Consider the following 22,568-nt stretch of genomic DNA (forward strand, 5'->3'; position numbering starts at 1 on the left):
TAGTTGTTACTGCGGATGACTCGCTGCAGTTCGCCTTTTTTAAATTTGCGTCTCCGAAAAGCTTTTACAGGTAAGTTTTCGTTCCTTATTTCGTAGAATGATTTTGCAAATTAAACGCCCAACTTTACAATAGTGTGTGCTTCTAGGGAACAGAACGAAATGTTGCGTTGTATGCACGATTTATTTGAGGCGTGAGTGTTTTATAAAATGGCCACGGGAGCGGGCTATAGAATACTTTTATTGTTCATAATCCATAACCCCCTCCAGCTGAATGAAAATGATTAGCATAATCAGGGGTGTAGCTAAGGGGGGCCCATCGGGGCCCGGCCCCCCCAAATGGTTTCCTGGCCCCCCCAAATGACCAGCTTTTAAAACATCATAGTAAAATTATCTCGCTTCATTCATTTAAAAGTAACAAAGTTTATTGACAATTAATAATTTATGGTAAAATAGTATGGAGAAATATTGTTTTTCCATACCGATCGAAAAATAGTATAGTATCTCTTCCTTATACCGATCGAAAAATAGGATACTTTTTTGTGACAGCAGATTACACAATTTACTGCGATTTATATTTGACAGGTTGAAGACAAACGTTTTAACACGGTACTACAAATACAGCCATAAAACAAAGATACTAAACTTTGTACTTGTAAGTACAGTATATGCTTTAACAAGTGTTTTAAAAGAGACAGAGGATGGAAAATTTGGTGAGAAACAATGCTTTTATTCAATTTGGATTTCATTCACTCTCTTTTATTTTTACTCAGTGTAATAAAATAATTACCGTATGTTTTGTTTTAGTCACGAATAATAAATAAATATTTTTGTGAGGAAAACAAAGAAATTAAGTGAAATTTCAAAGAAAATCAATCTTATGTAGATAGGTTCTGTATACAAGGTCTTAAATTAAAATATAAAGGTAACCAAGAAAAGTTTTGTTGCTTTTTCATCCACCACCTTCCAACATCAATATGTCACCTAACCTGGAAGATCAAAAATAGTCCCCATCAGCATCGACGACCTTCTGAAAACGTTCTGGAAGGCCATGCAATCCATCGCGGTAGAACTTGGTGGGCCGTGAAACGAAGAAAGTATCAGGTGCATTTTGGACTTTTACTAGGGATTTGAACTGGCGTCCTCTAAGGTGATTGTCCAAAGAACGGAGTAGGTGATAATCGAACGGTGCAATACCCGGGGAATATAGTGGTTGCAATATTGTTTCCCATCCAAGGCGGAAAATGGTGTCCTGAGTCATCCTACCCACGTGGGACTTAGCGTTGTCCCGTAAACGAGGACCCATTTGCAATTCAGAAGTGATGGCTCCAGAGTTTTGAGTTTTTGTTGAGCACAGCTCAACTGCTGACAGTACACAGTTGCATTGATACTCTGACCAGCTGGTAGCAGTTCCCGATGCACGATGCACCAAACACACCTTCTTCTGGTACAGTGCTGGTTTCTGCTGTTTTGAAATCGGTTCATGGGATGCTAACCAATGATGACAGCGCCGTGGAGCTTCGTATAGGACACACTTTTTATCACATGTCAACGCCCTGTCCAGAAATGGCTCCGAAACAGTAAATAAACACAGGCGACTGCCGCGTTGCCTTCTGACCCGCAGTCAAAATATGAAAGACCCATCGACCCAACTTGTAGTGCTTCACAAGTTGATGGATGTGCTGCCGAATGGTTTCACCACATACTGAATTGTAGTCCCAGTTCCTCTTTGTACATGTGTTAGTCTTCTGGCACGTGGTGTTTTCGGGTGTTCGTCATCGTTCTTAAACTTGTTAAACCATCGCGGCAATGTCCGCGTCTTCATGACACCCTCATCAAAGGCCTGGCATATCTTCTGTCCCGCTACAGCGGCGTTTGATCTCCATTTGAACTCGTTCAGCATACATGCTCTTATGACGCTCTGTAGATGTCCCATGTTCCCTCTGTCTTTACGCAAGTTCACGGTGTATCTGAATTGCCACAACCAGGTAGTATGTTGGATATACGCACACCAACAACTGACGTTCGCCTTATCTCCACTAGCATTCAACTCACAGTGTGAGTTCCAATTGAACACAGACCTCCACGAAAAGGGACAGAACTTTCTTGGTTACCTTTATAGTTATGCACAAAAGTATAGCGTTTGGTCCCGGGCAGTAGTTCTTGATTAAGCATAATAAAAAGTATCTTGAATATAATTTATGGATAATAATAATAATAATAATAATAATAATAATAATAATAATAATAATAATAATAATAATAAAGAAGAAGAAGAAGAAGAAGCTAAAATAGTGTTTTTAGTCTTCCAGAAGGAAACCAAAATTTTCCTTTCTTTCAGGCCTCAAAAACACTAGCAGCAACACATTTTTTTGGCTTTGTACATTGTAGCTGCCCCCCCCCCTAAAAAACGACGGCCCCCCCTACACAAACCTGCTGGCTACACCCCTGAGCATAATAATAGACCTCCAGCATATGTTTGTGAGTCCAGTATGGTATTGTAAAGAAATTAAGATGATGAATAATCTAATAATCTAATAATGATGAATAGTTGTATTACAACTAAATCAATGCAATGTTAATTAGAATTTACGCTCCAACGAAAAGAGGTTTCACTGATTTTATTTCTGCAGATCACGAAGTCACACCCACGTCTGCTGAACAAAAATTTCCTTTGCAAGATACTTCGGAGCACAAGGACAACGAACCTGATGCGCCAGAACTGTTTCAAGGTTAGTAGATTAGATAGAGTAATCTACGACTAGTTTAGAAAGACTAGATATAATAGGGATCTATAGTAGACTAGACGTAGATTGCCTTCAACCATTTCACAGAAACCTACAGCTGCAATTGATTAGTATAGACGTTGTGTTTCTTCATGCCCAGTAACTTTTTGCATCACAAAACTGTGGCGACTATACTTGACGAAATCGGCTGAACTTCAATTTCAACAAAAATGTGAACTCTACAGTAGGTAACTATTCCACATATTCCTGGATGAATAGTATAGATTATAGACTAGTCTATTAGAAGCGGTAGATTGGATTGGATTCTTTTGGTCGTTAAAACTGCTCATGAACAGTTCTCTCAACAATGGATAACTTTGCTGAAACAATTTTTCTCTTATTTCAGGACCGTCGACAAGCTTATCTATCACTCCCTATGACATTTCACCACCACCATCAAAGAAACGCAAACTATCTACGCGCTGACATCCAAGGGACTCAGCTCATGTTTGACTTCTTCACCATACAAAGAACACGTAGCACGTTCACGTGGGAGACGAAAATCCAGGCGTGGCGCTGTCTTTCTAAAAGGCGTGCTTCTCCGAAGAAGGCACAGAAGTTAATGGAACTATCTTCACCTACTGACTCTAGTAGTGAATCTGATGAACTGCATCTTTAAGATTCTGATTTTTCGAAAAATCTCCCGTTTTTCCCCGATTTTCCCGTTTCTTGTGTATAATATGGACAAGCAAGTGGTACCGTTGGAAAGTATGCTTTATCCTAAAAAAAAAAGATATGAACCATGATCCTACGATAAATAGTAAGGAAGCAGTAGGTGTTTGAGTGAAAGTCTAAAATTTACCTCGAAAAGTAGAAATCCTAAAAGGGTTCAACATAAAATCCTCAACGCTACAAGCCACGAGAGAATAATATCTCAGACACTTTACGATGGAAGTCTTCGAGACTAAGAATATATTACAGACACTATCCTACTGACAGAGAAAATTAGGTTGCAATACTGTCACATGTGAATGTCTAGTACCTCAGCTTATTCCGAGTACCAACATTAATTTGGGGAAAGAAATTCCTCAAAAATGGCTGAAATATTATCTCCTATTAGCACAATGGCTGGTTACACTATTGCTCAAAAAATTTTCGCCGACAATTCGTTGTCTCGAATGTTACATAAAAATGATAATTACATTAAGTTATAATCCTATTTTTCATTTGAATTATTTCGTAAATATATTAAGCTGCAAACTACACCACTCATCCACACTAGTTAGAAATTTAGAGTGGACATGAAACACTGGGAAATTAAAAAAAAAAAAAAAGATCCGTATTAATTATTTCCTTCGATCTGATTTGCAGGAGAAACTACTTCATAATACATAATACTACTGCTAAAGCAAAACTTGGGAAACATCAATTTCACAATCTCTCAGATATTAATATGGGTTCATGTCATTTCCAGATCTGAAACTACTGCCATTTTATTGTAGCTTTATTGCATAAATACACAGTGCCAATAAACACTAAACACTTTGACAACTCGGAGGGGAATAGATTAGGCATTGGTCACTTACTTCTCGGATGACGCGCTGCAGGTTTATTACAAACTGCTCGAACAGACCAGCACAATGCATGTCTTCTAGGCTGCTCTTTTTATCATTCTCCATGCAACTACTTGAAATAATTCTCATTTAGCTCCTTTAGCCTACAGATTATAAGCTTGAATGTTAAACTAAATATATCGTGCGTTTCACCCCGAACGCAATATCTAGACAGAAATTTCGGCTAGCGTTGGAAACATCACGATTTGTAAATTTGTAATGAAGCAAACTAAAATAAGACTATTTCTGCGGAACAAACAAACAAACAAACAAAAAAATGAAAAACGGAAAGAAAAGTGTTCGCGACGTAAATCTTCATATATATAATGTTATAAAAATACGGATATTATTTTCTTGAAATAGCTGATTATACAGGGAGTAGACCAAAAAAAAATAATCTAAAAACACTTCATACAGGACACGTAAGTTTGGCCCTCCACTGTACAACGTGTGTTGCGGTTGCCAATCGTTTTTTTTTTTTCTTTCAATGTGTCATGTGGACCTTCCTCTTCCGTTAGCAGTAACCCGTTCACCTGTTAGTGTCGTGGTGTGAAAGTGGTGCGATAAAATGGGCGAACTGACAGACTTCCAAAGAGGCATATTCGTTGGTGCACGTCTGGTTGGAGTTTCAGTGGCAAACATTGTGGGGAGTATCAAAAGGCACTGTATCCAATGTCACGAGGGCATACATAATTCATGGGCAAACAACGTCTCCAAAGCACAACAGTGGTCGAAAGACAATTTTGTCGGATAGGAACCGGAGGGCATTAAAACGGATTGTAGCAGCTAAAAAGAAGAATACTGCAATGAAAATTACGTCTGAACTCAATTCCGGCCTACAGAACCCGGTTTCATCGAAAACTGTTTCATCGCAACAGAAACTTCATAAAATGAAAATTCATGGCAGAGCCACTATCGCCAAACCCCTGGTCACAGCAGTAAATGCGAAGAGGCGTATCACGTGGTGCAAGGACCACAAGGCGTGCACTCATGAGCAGTGGAAACACGTAATGTAGTCCCATGAATCGACCTTCACCTGTTTCTAACAACCGGTCGTGTTTACGTATGGAGAACACCGTCGCAGGCCTATGATACAGCTATCTGCTCCCAACTATAAAGCATGGGGTTGGTTCTGCTACAGTATGGGCACTGATATCGTGATTTTCTGCAAGTCCCATCATAGCCCTGCATGGAATGATGAATGCTAAGGCATATGAGGCCATTTTGGGGGACAAGGTTCTACCCATAGTCCAAATATTGTTCCCTGATGGTGACGGCATCTACCAAGATGATTTGGCACCCTGTCACGCTGCAAAAACGGTGAAATCATTGTTTGAAGAGCATGACCAGGATCTACCACACCTCCCCTGGGTCCAACAATCACCAGATCGGAACATCATTGAGCCATTTTAGTCTGAGTTAGAAAGGCGTGTTCGGTCTCATTACCCTCCACCAGCATCCCTTAAGGAACTGGAGCATGTTTTGGGGGAGTAATGGTACTAAATTCTATCCACCACGCTTCAGGAGCTGTATACGTCCGTTCCACGTCGGATCCAAGTTGTTTTGGATGCAAAAGGATGCCGCACACCATACTAGGTATGATTTTCACACTTTTGCAAACGTTTTAGATTTTTTGGTCCAACCCCTGTAACATGGTAATTAACATTTTAAATTCCTGGTTAGTATTTGACAAAATGTATTAAGCAAACTCTTGGAAAGATAAGAACATTTTACACACATTACTGGAATGTAATAAATATTTCTATTTGAAAACTAACACAGAAAGTTATTGTTAAATCAAACGTAGACGATTATAAGCAGAAATTTATTGCAAGCTAGTGGTCTTAACATATTTTGCAATTCAAAATAATAATAATAATAATAATAATAATAATAATAATAATAATAATAATAATAATAATAATAATAATAATAATAATAATAATAATAATAAATAAAATAAAATAAATATAATTTATTTTAAAATAAATGTGTATGCAAACTTTACATACAAACATGTACGACTCATTCACAGGAAATAGTCATGAAACAAAATAATACATATACGATCTCCAGCAGTCACGTATTCTAGTAGAGGGGTTGCAGTTGTTCTGTGGAATCGTATTTAATAAAGCTCAAGATAAAGAATTTGAAGTCGTGCCATATATAGGCTTGGTTGTAGTATATTACCACTGTAAAGATGTTCTTCTTTAATCATTTCGCCAATTATTTCAACATAATTCGTTTCATATGAAATTTTTTGTTTAACATTCTGTAGTATGCCCTGAAAGTTAAAAAACCTAGACATTAAAAAGAAATAACGGATTGGCGGAATGAAAATGAGTGAGAAGAAACGGGGGAACCCCACCACGATGTTACGTGGATGGGATCGAATCTGGGCTATTGAGTTCAGAAGCTGTGGCTTTAACTGAGTCACAAACACCTCTTCTCGCCCATACAATTCGTTTGTGGTTTGACCGTAGCATGGGAGACACGAGCAAACAGTTTAACATGAGATCTGACCGGGGATAGAACTCGGGTCACCCGCACAAAAAGGCAAAGACGCGAACCATTTAGCCATTTAGGAACCTCTCGTATAAGCCTTGCAAAATTGTCTTTACTTTGACTATTCTAAGTATACTGTGTGCATGTAGCAAATAAACAGACACAAACACATACACGTGAGTTTTAGCGGAGTTATTTGGCATTGAATTCATTTCTTTCAATTAGTGTTATAAAGCTTCATACACTTTTGAAGATCGGAATATTAAGTGTCAATAATCTGAAAACACAAATAATAAATGTTATCTTTCCCACTGTTGTTTATAACTTGTTGTTCATCATGTTTATTTATCTTCATTTATTCCGTGTGGAAAAACGTCAAAGTTTCCATGCGATTGGCCTGTGACAAGCCTTTCTTTTCCCCTACTATCATCATCTGCACATCCTGAGTTTGCGCACAACATGGCAACACAGCGCAGCCGGAGCTCGAGACAGAGCGGAGGCCAGCAGATCGCTTTTAAAAGCGCCTCAGTCAGTCTATCTGGGACCACCGACAGAGGGGGACTTCACGTGAAGTCACCCCTAGCGACGACCCGACAATATTATTAAAAAGAGAAGTGTGTGTACATATTATATGTATGTGTGTGTGATACGCGAGTTTCTGGTGAGTGTTAACAAGAAAAATCTAACTGCCCTGCCAGGAATAGCAATAACATATAACTCCAGGTTTTTATTACTTGTTTCTAGTTAGTGTCTATACTATTCCCCTGCTAGTTGTTTAAAAAGAAAATCAGAATAGTAAAAGCTCCATAGCCTTCTCATTTCTTATCGACATTTTAAAATTCCAAGTTTACAATAACTGTTAAGGTTTACTAGCGAAATAAAATTATCGTTGCTACCTCTACAAAATATTTTAATGCTCAGTGCACAATTTAAAATAGCTGATCAGGATCAACTATTCAAAACGGCGCGGGAAGGATTTTTATTTCTTTTAAATTAGAAACTGAACCCGCTGAAGTTATGTTAATACCAAACTGAAATCGAAACTTCTCACCACAAGGTATGTTTGAATTTTAAAATTGGTTTTAAAAATTTAATTCTATAATTACTTACATATCTAAAATTTATCAAGAAAGAAAAACAAAGCAGAAATGATATAATGTGTGAATATAAATACTAGAAAAAATAGTATTTTCCTTTAAGTATGTCCACGAATAAAAACAATAAAGATAACAAAAACTAGAGAATTTAAATGAAAATATACAGTCAGGTGAAAAAATTCTATTTATATAATACTTTCTAAGGTGAATGAATATTACAGAAGTATTTTTTACTGCATTTAGTTTAGATCCCGTAACAAGCCGAAGAATGTGAATATAAAAGATACTGTATAGCGCTGCTCAGAAAAGACTATTTTAAAAATCTTATGGCAGGTTTTCTTTACTATAGATATAGTAGCTACATAGAAAAAAGAACAAGCCCATATAACAAGTAGCTTAATTTGCTGATAACTTTATGATTAAGGGAATTAGGTCCAACTGGAGATAAACAATGAAATCTGATATTTATAAGTACACATGGCCACTATTTATGTTGATGAAAATTAATTTGGAGATGCATGTGTGTATCACAAAAGCAGCCTCATGAAATGAAAAATGAAATCTTTAATTTTTACGTCCCACGATTATGCCGGCTAGGCTAAAGGAGAGTTATTATGAGTAATGAATGAAATGGTGGAATAAAGAAAGTGACAGAAAACGGGAGAACCCCAAGAAAAGCCACGCACAAGGTGTTTGTCCACCACAAAGCTCACGTGGCGCGAGCTGGGATCGAACCAAGGACCCCATGCACCAGAGGCAAACACTCTACCACTGAGCCACCGCATCCCAAAAGCAGCTTGATTTTCATAAAAACATAGATCTTGGATATTATTACCGATTCAGATATTAATATTGAAGTTAGAAATTGACAGCGAATTGTAACTGGTCATTATGACTGACATGCACATGATTGAAATGTCTTATTAAGAACTACGGTTGGCCAGACAGCTTTAGCTTGTTGATACATGGTAAGAATATCGTCTTTATCGCTGTTATTTCTCTAAGATGGTCTCTAAAATTTCATTCTTAACGAATATTCATCCCATTGTCTATACGCATCATAGAAGAAGGATAAGGCTTACAATATAATTAACATCTCGGTATTCGCCTGAAGCTATCTCTCAACACACATTTTCTTTTAATTGGAATTTGACCTTTACAAACTTCGGATATAAAGGGCCTGATTTCCAGGGCTGTTTCGTTTCCCCGTGGGTCTTAGGAGCAACACCCCAATTCACAATTCTACCCTAAATTTTACCGCTCCTCCCCCAAAATTTACCATTCTGACCCTAATTTGCTATTCTATCCCCCAAATTTGCCATTCTGCCCGCCCTCAAATTTATCATTCTAGCCCCCCAAATATACAATTCTCCCCCCTTTTCATCTTGCAGTTTGATGTTACCATTTTTAATGAAAAATTCTGTCTCAAAATAACCCTTTGGGCGACACCTCTGCCATAAATCCTACCTGTGGGCGGCATCCCTGTGACCACAGAAAATAATAAGAAGGTCTGTTCTATTCACAATGGGTTGTCAGATTGAATTGAAGGCAAATCCAGATAACTAGCGGCATTTATGTAATTGGATCAAATTTTAAAATGAAGACTTTTTTCTTTGACATGGTATCATCGTTACTGCTAACACTTATACCCATTTTTATTAACTACCACTACCATCACTACTAACCAAACGTTTACCATACCGAACTAAATGAAAATTTTACCTACAATATTATTACTTTTGGAGCTCTTTGCTGCCGAAGAAGAGTCCTATTTTCCAGAATAGATTTGTAGAAATTTTGATAGGCCCTTTTCAAGTTAATTTAAATACAAATTTCGGCCATTACAAGTTCTTTTGACATTTTGTTCCTATCGTCTGATCCTAAAGCTTTCATTACGCTCGACGTATGCATTATTGACTGGTATAGAGCGAATATACTGCATTATTTTGAACACGTTTGATGCATCTGTTTTCTCGAAAACGCACTCCATAATTTACAACAATTGTTATCCTTCCTATCAAGTGTTAATATTAAGATTTCAAAACAGAAAACTCACTGCAAGTTCACTTAAATCAAAATTAATTTTTAAGTTTCATCCCTGCATCTGTCAAATCGTTAACTGAAAACTGAGCAACTATGCAAATACAAAGATGAAGAAAATTTATGTATAAGTTATCTATCCTTTGGATATAATGAAAATATAATCTTTGTGAATAACTAACATTAACCACATGCAACATGTAATAAGACATAAATAAATAATTACAGGTAATTTAAAATTTAAATCCGTAAATTTGGTTGGCCCGTAGAACCGTAGAATATATTTTAATTCCGGTCACTCCGGGTGACGCCTAGAGATCTCATATCTCTAATTCAAGATCTATTACAAGATGAGTAGTCTCCAAGATGTAAATTGTACAAAAGATTTACAGCTATAAATAGGGGCTTTCGTACTGCTTGTCTCATGCTTTCGAAAAGTCGAAATTCTGTAATCAAATCTTACTGAATTTGGTGTATATTTCAAGCAGGTGACAGTGTTTTAATGGTCAAAAGTATATTGTAGATTTAAGACGATTTACTTATTCAATTCTGCTCATGTCAGCATCCGAGTCTACGGATATTCATTCATATTTTCCAGTTCGTTATTGCATGATTATTACTGTGAACTTCATTATACACATAAAGCTGTGAAAAAAACAATTATGCAATCTAAACGTACCATTTATCGTTCTTTAGAAAATTTTACGTAAGCATTATCATGGCTTGTTAGCATTAGTTAGAACTTGTTTGTGCTAATTAAAGAAAATATGTATAGAGTTGCCTGCTTTATTAATGTAACTAGCATCATTTTTAACATTCCTTTGGCGTATTATTTTTTTTTCTTTCTGAATTCAATGCTTAATGTCAGCATCGGAAATCACATTTACTATAGCTAATTCAGCGGTACAGCCAAATGACTACATTTCGAAAGAGTAAATGTGATTGTGCACCATAGTGGTAAACAATGCTGTTTAATAGAAATGTCCTTCACATAGGCATCATACACTGGATAACACTACATAAAAAGTAATAGTAATAAATAAACTACTGCGGTGCAAACTCACGGAGGATTTTGCCAATTCGCAAATGTCTTATTATTCAAAAACAAAAATTTGCTTCTTTACTTCCCACCTTCACTCAACACCCACCCAACTTCCCACCTTTCGTCTCTCGCTTACTGGCATATCCCGGCACCTCTCTTTTCTCCATTCCTTTTTGTACGGTAATATAAACCATAAACGCTCTGAATTGACCCGATTTTTTCACAAAGTTTATCCATTAATTTAACAGAGGTTTGTAGAACATTTTGGTAGCATGATTAGTATTCTGAAGAACATTATGTGAACAATGTACTGTATGAGTGTTATTATTGAAATTAAGTATTTGTGGAACTCTTGATGTCTTTTGAAAACAAACAACAGCAGGTTACTGTCACCCGCTTACAGAAAGAGAAAAAAGCAAGAAACAAATCACTAAGAAATATTGATTAGCATTACTTTTATTGTATTATTAAATTAAGATGTAACAATAAGACATTATTAAAGCATCTTTATATATATACGTAAAAGTTTTCAGTCACAAGACTTGAGTGATATGCTACTACACATTATTATTATTATTGTTAATAGTAATAATATCCTGAAAGCTATGCAATTTTTAACCATTATGAACCTGAGGTCCAGCGTATCAGTATCTTTATATTTAGAAATACAACGCTGTATATATATATATATATATATATATATATATATATATATATATATACGATAATATTACTGTAAAATTAATTTAATTAATTTCTCTCTACTACTATTATTGTTGTTGGAAGCCAAAAGATGAAAACAGGAGCATGTCAAAAGTAATTAACTCGTTTTAAAGAAAAATGTATTTAACCTAGGAATCCAGCATCTAAAATAATATTTAAGCACTTCCCATATTCTCCATAAGTTAATTTTTGGTCTGTACAGAGGAATGGAATGTTATGTATAGAGACAACAGATTGTGTCAATTGTGTACCCCTGCACTTCGATTTTTAATCATTTTGTTGAGTATTGTTAACATATTTTTTCAAGATTTTTGAGCGATAAAAAAGAACGAATCAAGATGTATTAATGAATACTGCATATTTTCGCTGACGATCTTTTCAATACACAATAAAGGTCTCTGTGTAGCTCATAAATCTCCTGAGCTCATGTGAAATACAACTGTCTCTTGTTTGTGGTTAGATACTCGAATATTCACTAGCTTGGAAATTGCCCCATGAATAAATACAATTCACGTGATTACTATCTACTTCTATTAAGTAGAATACACTTTAAAAAAAAAAAAAAAGAGAGAGAATGAGAAAGCTGTCTATTTACACAGTTCATGGAGTATAAAATCAAAACATCCTATATTTCGCTTTAAAAACTAATCCGAAAGATTTTTTTTTTTTTTAATGTTCGTAAGATTGTACGTACATTACAGTGCAGTAAATGCTTGAGTTGTTAATCCAGGGACAAAAAACATAAGTAATCCGGGGCGTTGTCAGGATATTCCGATGGGGTGAAAAAGTAAGGGGGCAAATGAATTATTGGAGTGGAAGAACATACAAGAAATTAAAAGATATTTTGATAACACTGTAAACAAGGATTGGAATAAGATGAGTTATTATAAGGTTTGGAACTTTTCAGGTTACAGTTACAAATCTAGCGTGCCGAGTTTTATATCTTTGTGTTATCAATATCGAAAAGTATAAATGAACAGCACAAATTTAATAAACAATCCACACATTAAACCTCACAATTAACTTCCAAGATCACAAAATATTTTGGCCATTTTATTGCAACGATGTGCCATACTACTTTGCTTTTTAACCTTTGGATTCGTATTCCCAGAGATATCATATCGGCCACTTTAAGCAATGACCTAAGGGAATATGCTCCAAGCATGGTTCGAACCAGCGATCACACACGGCAGTAACGACACCAACTTTCATTTCTTCAGGAGAGGGGGACGGAGGGGTAGAAATATTTTAGGGGGACAACTATTGGAATGCTTCGTGTGGAGTGTTGTACTGTATGGGGCGGAAACGTGAACATTACGTAAAGGTGACGAAAATCGACTGGAAGCCTTCGAAATGTGGGTGTGGAGAAGAATGGAAAGAATTAGTTGGGTCGAGCGGAAAACGAATGAGAAAGTGTTAGAAATGGTGGGTGAGAAAAGAACACTTTTAGATATTATTAGGAAGAGGAAGAGAAACTGGTGGGATATTGCCTAAGAAGAGATTGTATCATGAGGGACGTCCTAGAGGGTATGGTGGCGGAAAAGAGAGGAGGGGTCGAAGGAGACTACAATTAATGGATGATATTAAAATAGAAAGATCATACGCGAAGACGAAAAGGTTAGCGGAGGACCGTGGAGCATGGAAACTTCTCAGCTGTGGCAAGTGACCTGCCAATAAAGGCAGAACACCTATGATGATGACTATTGTTTTGCACACAGGAAATGATAATTTTATATTACTTGATCTACATTACATGCCTGGAGGTAGGCATTCGACTTCTTGGGCTCCTCTAACGACATCACTGAAATGCACAAAGAAAATGAGATCGTACTTGCAAGGAAATCCCTCGTATCTGGGATGGGATGCGCTATTCAACGTTGACACAGTATTGAATATACTTCCTTCTCTTATCAGAAGACGGATCAAGTAATCAAAAAGAATTTTTAAACGCTCGATTACTCTGCTTGCATTTTGGTGATTGTTTGCCGTTTTGGCAGTGCTAGAAATATGACTGATAGACGTTACTGACGATAATTCACAAATCTATGACATTCAGTGCACTTCCCAAGGAAAATCACATAAGCAAGAATTACAATTTATCACTACAGACTAAAGGAAGAAAACTTGTCCTCATTTTTATCTGATTTCAAAGAACAGTTATTCTCAGCAATACCAAGGAGAGCGTTATGATCCCTATATTAATCGGACATATTTACTCATTTTGAATTATGTCCAATTCCAACATCTACAATTCGGAGATATCATGTTACTATTTAAAATCAAGGGGGCGCGGTGGCTCAGTGGTAGAGCGTTCACCTCTGGTGCTTGGGGTCCCGCGTTCGATCCCAGCCCCCGCCAAATGAACTTTGTGGTGGACAAACACGTGCTCGTGGGTTTTCTCGTGGTTCTCCCGTTTCCTCCAACTTTCTTCATTCCACCATTTCACTCATCTCTCATCATCACCGTCTCGTTTAGCCTAACCGGCATAACCGTGGGACGTAAAACTCAGAGATTTCATTTCATTTAAAATAAAGTTTTTGTTTTATTCAGTTTACTACTGTAGCAGAAACACCATTACAGCCACTTGACTTAGATTACAGACTTTGAGGCTCTTTGCTAATCTCACTCACAGTTTTCATGAATTTTAGTGAATAATTTATACGCAATGGAGAATATAAAAAATTATTATTATTATTATTATTATTATTAATAATAATAATAATAATAATAATAATAATAATAATAATAATAATAATAATAATAATAATAATAATAATAATAATAATAATAAGTGAGCCAGGTTGTATCTACAAAACGTTTCTTACAAGACCTTTCGTATAGTGTATAAACTTGGGTATCCACTGAATTGCGCACCCAAATTTCTGGTCTATAAGAAAAAGCTTTAGAAATGGTTGTTACTTATTTGTAAGTTTATGTAGACGCTCTCTGGTTCACTTTCTACATTTTTGACATTCTACATTGTTTCTAAATTCAGTTATTCATTGAAATTAAAAAAAAAAAAGTGAAATGAGCTTGAGAGCCTTACGAACACGACAAAAAATTGCTTATGTGCTTTTTCAATATTTTAAGATTGGTCATCAAATATCTATACAAAGCTCTGTAATGTGTTATATACAGGCTAACCGAGATTAGAAAAGTTGTTCAACGTATCCCCTTCCCATGAACTAGACACAAAACGGGAACTGTTTGTTAAAAATTACAAATTACAACAACTTAAAATCGCTAATGGTTTTCCAAGGTGGTATTCATAATGGAAAAACAAGTCCGCAGATTGATGACGATATCGCGTCGTAAAGAATTGCGCCGTATTGTCTAATGATGAAAACAACGAAACGTAAGAACCGACCACCTGGTTTTTAGATTAATAAACTAGAAAGTTTTACGATTTTATCTGCATATTCTTGTAAAAAATTAAAATACAGTATCTCAGAAATTGAAAACAAGAATTTTAGGAAAACTAAAAATGGATCAAAAGAGTGCGATCTTGGCCAATAACTAGTTTTTGGATCAGGGGCCACAAAATTTTTGAACGGCCCTTAAATCAAGTGTTTGTATTTTTTATGGAATAAGCACATCATACTAAGTTAACTGATAGTTAGAGTTTGGCTACACTGTATGTAGTTCTCCAGATATTAGACCCTCAAGAAAATTTCTGATTAAAATATATTAGATCTTTTGATCCAAAAACAATACGCTCAACTCGATTCATTTCGTTATCACGCATTACTAATTTCTAGTTTTGTGCACAATATGCTATGGATTGTTATTATCGTTAATTTTAAAATATCTGATTCAGTGGCGGCATTTAAGGGAAATCGTATCTGTAAAAAAAAAAGCTTAAAATTGTATCGCTACAAAGTAAGGGAAGAAAGCTTACCTAATTTTCTAATTATGTATTATGTACGTATGTTTCTTTTTTCACTACGTTTGTAACTTTTTTTTTTTTTTACAGATGTGGTTTCCCTCAGGAACCGGCACTAACTGTTCCCATTTTGATGATTCCTAATCAATTTTTCCTAGATTACGCTGAGAGCTCCTTCGTGGCTAAGCGGTTAGCATACACGTCTTTGTCGTGGGAGACTCGGGTTCGATTCCCGGCGGAGCTCATGTGGTTCGGATTCCACGTTAATCAGTAGGTCCCCTCTCATATATCCTCGCTGCTGAAAGGAACGTTAAACTCAAAATCAACTCAACTAGATTATGCTGACTGACAATATCCTGGTCCTATCATTTTCAAAAATCTAGGATAGAGTAATTTTCGAATACTTCAATTTTCTTATTTTACTATTTTTTTTAAATTTATTGATAGTTACAAGTAGATATAAAATAATCATTCTCAATCCCAAGCTTATTTGACTCATTAGCTTATTAATTCAAGTTTAAGTATAATCTCAGAATTGCATAAAATAAATTCCCGAGTACTCTGAATTTAAATAACGCTGAAATTAAATCAATTGTTATGCTATTAAAAGTGTTTCGAATAATTGTTCGAATACGAGATTATTTACATTTTCACTATATTAATTTCTACTATAAAAAAATCAATAATTTTTGGTTTAGAACATTGATTGCTGATCTTCAACATTATTAAATAAAGAAAACCGAGAAAACTAGCTTGAGTTGACACTGGCGTTCTCGAATGCATCTTCATTAGCTCCAACGAATCATCAAATTACTTAAGATTATCTTGTTGGAACTGAAGTTCACTAGATTTATTCAGTGATGTGGATCTGGTGTCCGTGACGTCAAAGTTGTCAACGTTTGTTACATACGAGGGCCGATTTAGTTACCAGATGCGGAAAGATCGGCTCCAGCACAGAGTGTGTGTGCAGCTTCATTTCTTAGTTCGCTTTGAATCTTTCGTTTTCGTAGATTTGAGAGAAGATTAAAAAAAGAAGCAAAATGACTAGTATGTAATATGCTTTTCCATCCTTATGCGTTGTTTTATTTTTCTTTTGCATTCCGTTTGATACTTTATTCAGAAAGGTACGAAACTATTATACAGAAGTTCACTAAACATGTGCTGGGACATGAGTCATACTTAGTTTAATAACTGAAAAGTTATTTTAAAAATTTACAAAAATGGAAAAATGGACACCTCTGGGCATCGGGTGTCTTCCCACTTCACCTAATAATTTATAAGCTGTCACTTACAGATTTTTAAAAAATACATTCGCCATTTTAGGAGAAATGAGTATTTGAATTTGGCTTACTTCTCACCCTGTCTAACGATCTTATCAAGGAGGGAAGACCCACTTTATGTAGATCTTATAGTGTATCAGACTGAATTTCAAACCACAGTTCCTTCCGCTGTTATGTTGAGTTCACAAATATGGCATGGTAATATTAAGATGTCACATGGTCATGACATTTCTCAGATAGAAACAATATACCTATGTTCAAAACTCCTACCACTCGTTATTTCATAATGCTTTTTTATGTTTTACAATCTACTCCCCAAATCTTAACATTGAATTTTGACACATTTATTTACTAAAGTACTAACCTGTAAATTACTCTTCTCAGAACGTGTGGTAAATTGGGTCATATATGCAAAACCTAAATTGCAGGGATCATAAAACTTACGTCTTCGACTTTAGTTATGTAATTAATATGTTTATAGTGATTTTAATATGTGTGATTTCTTGTATATTTGAAATAATTTGCCACACTTAATTCAAATAAACGTACTGTATATGAAATAGTTCATCGTTGTGGCATGTTCGTTCTGTTGTCAATAAGCCCTTCATTACGTATACGTATAAGTACCGGTGTAGAAACACTATCAAATCTACTAAACAGGGAGTACTTCCTCCTTGATAACATTGTTAGGCGCAATGAGATTTGAGATTTGGTCCAATGCAAATTCGTTATTTGCCTAAAATAGCAGATGTGATTTTTATCTGTGAATTACAGCTAATAAAAGTGTTAAGCGAAATGAGAATTAGGCGAATTGACAAGTAAACCATAGGGACAGACTAAAGGGAAATACAAATGCACGCACAAAGAAAAGAGTAACGCGGATCGCATGTACAAATGTTACAATGAACAAAAAGCCTTGATACCTATTTTTGTTGGTGACCTTCGGCAATATCAATTGTATTTGTTGAAACTATTTCTGCATAGAATATTAGCTATACACGTACAGTATATGTTTTGGCAATGCCTTTGTTCTTCTAACCGTGACTTACGGCATTCACGCATCTAAAATGTTAAATTATGACGTAAGCACAGGTAAATGTGAATATTAAAATAATTTAACCGGACGACTATTAGTATTTTCTCTCTCTCTTCGGACATGTCAACTCTCTGGCTACCTCTCATACAAAATATCAGTGGCAATAGTAATCAACACGACAGACTTTTAAGCATCAATTTTCCCTGAGATCTATATCTATTCACTTCTCACAGTCCTGTGCATTATGGATGAACAAAGCAAATACAGTTTTAAATGAATTATTCCCTGCATTATTATGCTGTAATTGTATATTTAAAAAATAGAAAAGAACTATGTAAGAACTATGATATCTTCTCAATGTATTTTAGAAGTATCATTTTTTCAATGAAATTCTTTATATAGTACTTACTTACTTCGTTATTATAATAAGATCTCCATAAGGCATTATTTTTGGAATCTTCTCGGCAATCTCTTTTATTTGGTGCCCCACACAAAGTATTTCCCTAACATTGGATTTTTGTGTTTTAACAACACGATGTTTGGCGTCGATCATATTAAATTACGTTACGCCATATACTCAATCACTCTTCAGAGATTAACTATTTATGCATCATTCGTCAGATTTATTACGCTGTTTACATTCTATGTAGCGATTTGTGTTTCATATACGCCATACTGGATTTTACGGGTATGCAGTATAATATATTCGGTATTAACTCCCGAGAATATGACTAGATTTATCAATACTTTATTCATTAAAATTCTATCGAGCTGTTTATGTTCAAAATAAAAAATTACCTTGCAAACTTATATATCTATACATATACATAGATAAGAAATCATATAGCCTACAAAGTCGGTTACTTAGGCTATCACAAACATGCTGTTTGAGTTTGCTTTTTACGTATTTGTGATAAATAGTTTTTTAAAGGGTGATCATTTGACCATTGGGTTGTCGAATCTAACTATTTTGCACAGAAATTTGAAGTAAATTTTGCCCACTTAACTTAAGATATGCTTTATTTTTATTTTTATTTATTATTTTTTTTTTAAAATTTCGATTCTAGGTCACGTGCGAGACATATCACTAGCCCACAATCAAGTTCCTAACATGCATGTATTCACTTTCTTCATTATGTTATTTTGTTTATTTCGTTCGATGTGACATTACACGCTCCAATTAAACCAACAATACTTTCTGCCTTTTATCTTCCTAGTGGTGAGGATTTCCACTTGTATGACCAAAATAAACGAATTTCTTGTCTCTTGCAAGGAAACCACAGTAAAATCATGCCATAACTTCTACAACCATTTATCTTGTAAACAATCATATATTAGGACGAATAAATCAGTTCGTCTAATCACTTCTCGACAAATGTTTTTTTTTTTTTCATTCATAAAAAGGAGGAGCTTCTCAATTCAACGTATACACAGGAGCGTGCCCACACCGGGCTTCCATTGAGTCCATTCCCTCGAAACTTTGTAATATATACATTTGTACACTTTCATCATAAAATTATAGCTACTTGTTTGGCAGATAAATGGTTGATACAGCATAAAGATTTGATCTTACACTTCAGCCATACTCTTTCTTTTCTTATAAATACAATCTAGTTATATATATATATATATATATATATATATATATATATATATATATATATATATACTGCTCCACAAAACTTAAGCAACTCGAAGAAAGTGGCAGAAAATAAAACGACACGATCACTGCACCAAGTATAATGAACAAACAGATGGTCCAGATGCACAATGCAACACAAGTGAAGACGAACAATACAGTTAGGATGTACAGAGTGACCAAAAAGTTCAGCAGAACGATACCTCAACAGGTGAAGCTGGATTGTGCGAGGGCATAGGCAGTCAATATGGCGTGTAATCACCACGAACAGCTATACAGGCACGACATCTGGCCTCCATGCTGCAAATAAGAGTGTTGATCAAGTCTTGCGGCAGATGGCGCCACTTCTCGCAGAGTGTTGTTTGCAGATCAGGGAGAGTGCGTGCTGGTGGACTGCGCTGCGCTATTCGCCGCCCAAGAGCATCCCACACATGCTCGATGGGATTCAAGTCCGGCCGGGAATATGCAGACCATGCAATACACGTATTGTCTTCGCTCTCCAGATACTCGGACACAAGATTTGCACGGTGTGGGTGGGCATTGTCATTCATGAACAGGAAGTCTGGGTCAAATGCTCCGCGGAATTTGTGCACATGGTATTGAGAATTTCATCCCGGTACCGTTGTGCTGTGAAAGTGCCATGTTGCACAATATGGAGGTCCGTTTTCCCATCCAGCATAATTCCACCCCACACCATAATGAAACCACCGCCCTAGGACGGCCGTTCAGCAATGCAGTTTGGATGATAGTGTGTTCCTGGCTCTCTCCACACTAAAGTCCGACCAGAATCTGACGACAGGCTGAATCTCGACTCATCGGAGAACATGGCACGCACCCACTAGTGTTCCCCCATGCAACATGTTCCTGACACCATGTGTAACGCGCACGTTTCTGCTCCAGTTTCAATGGCACACACATCACAGGCCTTCTTGCATACAGTCCTGCTATATTGAGCTTCCGGCGAACAGTTTCACGACTCACGCGTTGTCTGTAGCCTGAAACAACTCATTGGCCAGTTGAGAGCATGAAGCGTGACGGTTACGTTTCGCAGAAATTGTGAGAAATCGGTCCTCGACGGTCGACATCTTCTTCGGACGGCCCCCTCCATGACGTCTACTGACGTCTACTGACTTCACCTCCATTTTGGAAGCGACTCCACAGCCTCGACACAACACTTTTGTTCCGTTGAATTTCTGCGCCACTTCCACTTGCGATCGGCCCAATTCCAACCGACCAATTATTCGCCCTCACTCAAAGTCACTCAAATGTTGTCTACCAGCCATTGCAAGGTGTGTACCCCACACAAGAAACACTAACTCAATGCTTGGAGCCTAGGACACTACTCGGCTGTAGTGTACGTCTCATGGCATAATTTGTTTATTCGCTTACAACGGTGCTGCTTATGCGATAGAGTGGGTGCTCGCCTTGCTTGTGTGTCTCTGTGTATGTGCATGCCACTAACCAGTGTTGAATGGGCCCCACACGTTCTCTCGAGTTGCTTAAGTTTTGTGGAGCAGTGTATATATATATATATATATATATATATATATATATATATATATATATAGATTGTGTATACAGGGCCGGGTTTAGGGGGGTGAAAAAGTGCACGTGCACCACTTCCCCTCTTCGTTTTAAATATGTATTACGTAAAGTGAGAAGCTAGCAGTGAAAATAGCAATACTTTCCGAAATTTTCTGCTGTCATGTTTCTGTTTGGGCTCAAACAAAGGGAAGTTTTGCAAAATAGATAGTTTAAGTCAAGTTTCTAAAAGTTGAAAGAAAAGGATTCACCGAGAACAGACACAGCATTTCCAGAGCATTTCCTCATTCACACCACATATGCCTAAACACATTTTAAAAATGTCCAATTCAATTCAAATGTACTGGTAGTTATTAGTGAATCCCCCTCAAAAAATCCTGGATCCGAATACTGCCTGGTACAAGACACTTTGTTATGTAGTATTCTGAATCTGAAAAGACTATAAATAATGGTTAAGTACTGCCATCTATATTCTCAGAATATATATATATATATATATATATATATATATATTTCTGAGAATATAGATGGCAGTACTTAACCATTATTTATAGTCTTTTCAGATTCAGAATACTACATATCGGAGTGTCTTATACCAGACAGTATTGGAGCCCCCAAAATTTGGTTCTCTCTCGACAAAAATTTTTTGGTGCTTGCCTGCATACATATACCGGTATACATGTTGTTGGGATGTTCACTCATTAATATTCACATACGTGTGCTAATTTTAATGATTCTGCATTTGTTTCAAAAAATCTACTTTCCATATAAATTTCATAATCTAACAGTAGTATTTAGTGAAATACCATGACTCTCCTGAACGGCTGACAGTGTTAACACCATAATCATGTGTATGTTTATCTATAACAGATGTTTAAAACATAGTAACTTTAAATGTTTCTGTTGCAAGTTAGAAGTACGTTTTTATTTTTGTTAGCTTCATTTTCTCAGAAATTAAAAAGCAAGTAAATAGTTTTTCCTGATTCTGTACCAGAACGTCGCTTCTCTCTCAAAAGCTACGCCTGGCGAAAGCATACCTACTCTTTCAAACAAAAAGTAAATCAATAAAACTGGTGCACCTATGTTGAAGTTATGGATAATCTAGTAACCATAATTTTTAAAGGAAAATTCAACTTTTTTTTGTTCTTTCTTTCTACAATGTTCTTTCATTTTACGACTTCTTTCAGGAATCGGTTTTCAAGGTTATAACAATTACAATCGTAGTTCTATATGGCGAGTTATTTCAAGCATGGATAAAGGTGTTGAAATGAAACTTAGAAAAAGAAAGGAAAGGAAAAAAAAGAAACGAAAACGACGTTAACTTTTAGTTGAGTACTAATTATTTGTAAATCACACAATACGCAATTATCATTTGAGAGAAAAAAAAAAACTTAAGAAGCACGGTTGTTACATTCCCTTGCGAACTATACTGTTATTCTTCATTT

General features: G+C 36.0%; 2 protein-coding genes across 5 annotated transcripts in view; one reads left to right on the plus strand and one right to left on the minus strand.

The window, feature by feature from the left end:
• MICU1 (Mitochondrial calcium uptake 1) overlaps nucleotides 1-22,568 on the minus strand; it is a 416,685-nt gene that overhangs the window by 128,524 nt on the left and 265,593 nt on the right. The window lies entirely within an intron of this gene.
• The window catches only part of LOC145662850 (carbohydrate sulfotransferase 11-like), a 110,778-nt gene continuing 95,556 nt past the window's right edge, over nucleotides 7,347-22,568 (plus strand). Inside the window, 1 exon segment of the mRNA XM_081728779.1 lies at nucleotides 7,347-7,502. The gene's annotated coding sequence lies outside the window, so the exon portion shown is untranslated.

Source organism: Thermobia domestica, chromosome 10 (assembly GCF_964235325.1).
Source record: "Thermobia domestica chromosome 10, izTheDome1.hap1.1, whole genome shotgun sequence".
Lineage (NCBI taxonomy): Eukaryota > Metazoa > Arthropoda > Insecta > Zygentoma > Lepismatidae > Thermobia > Thermobia domestica.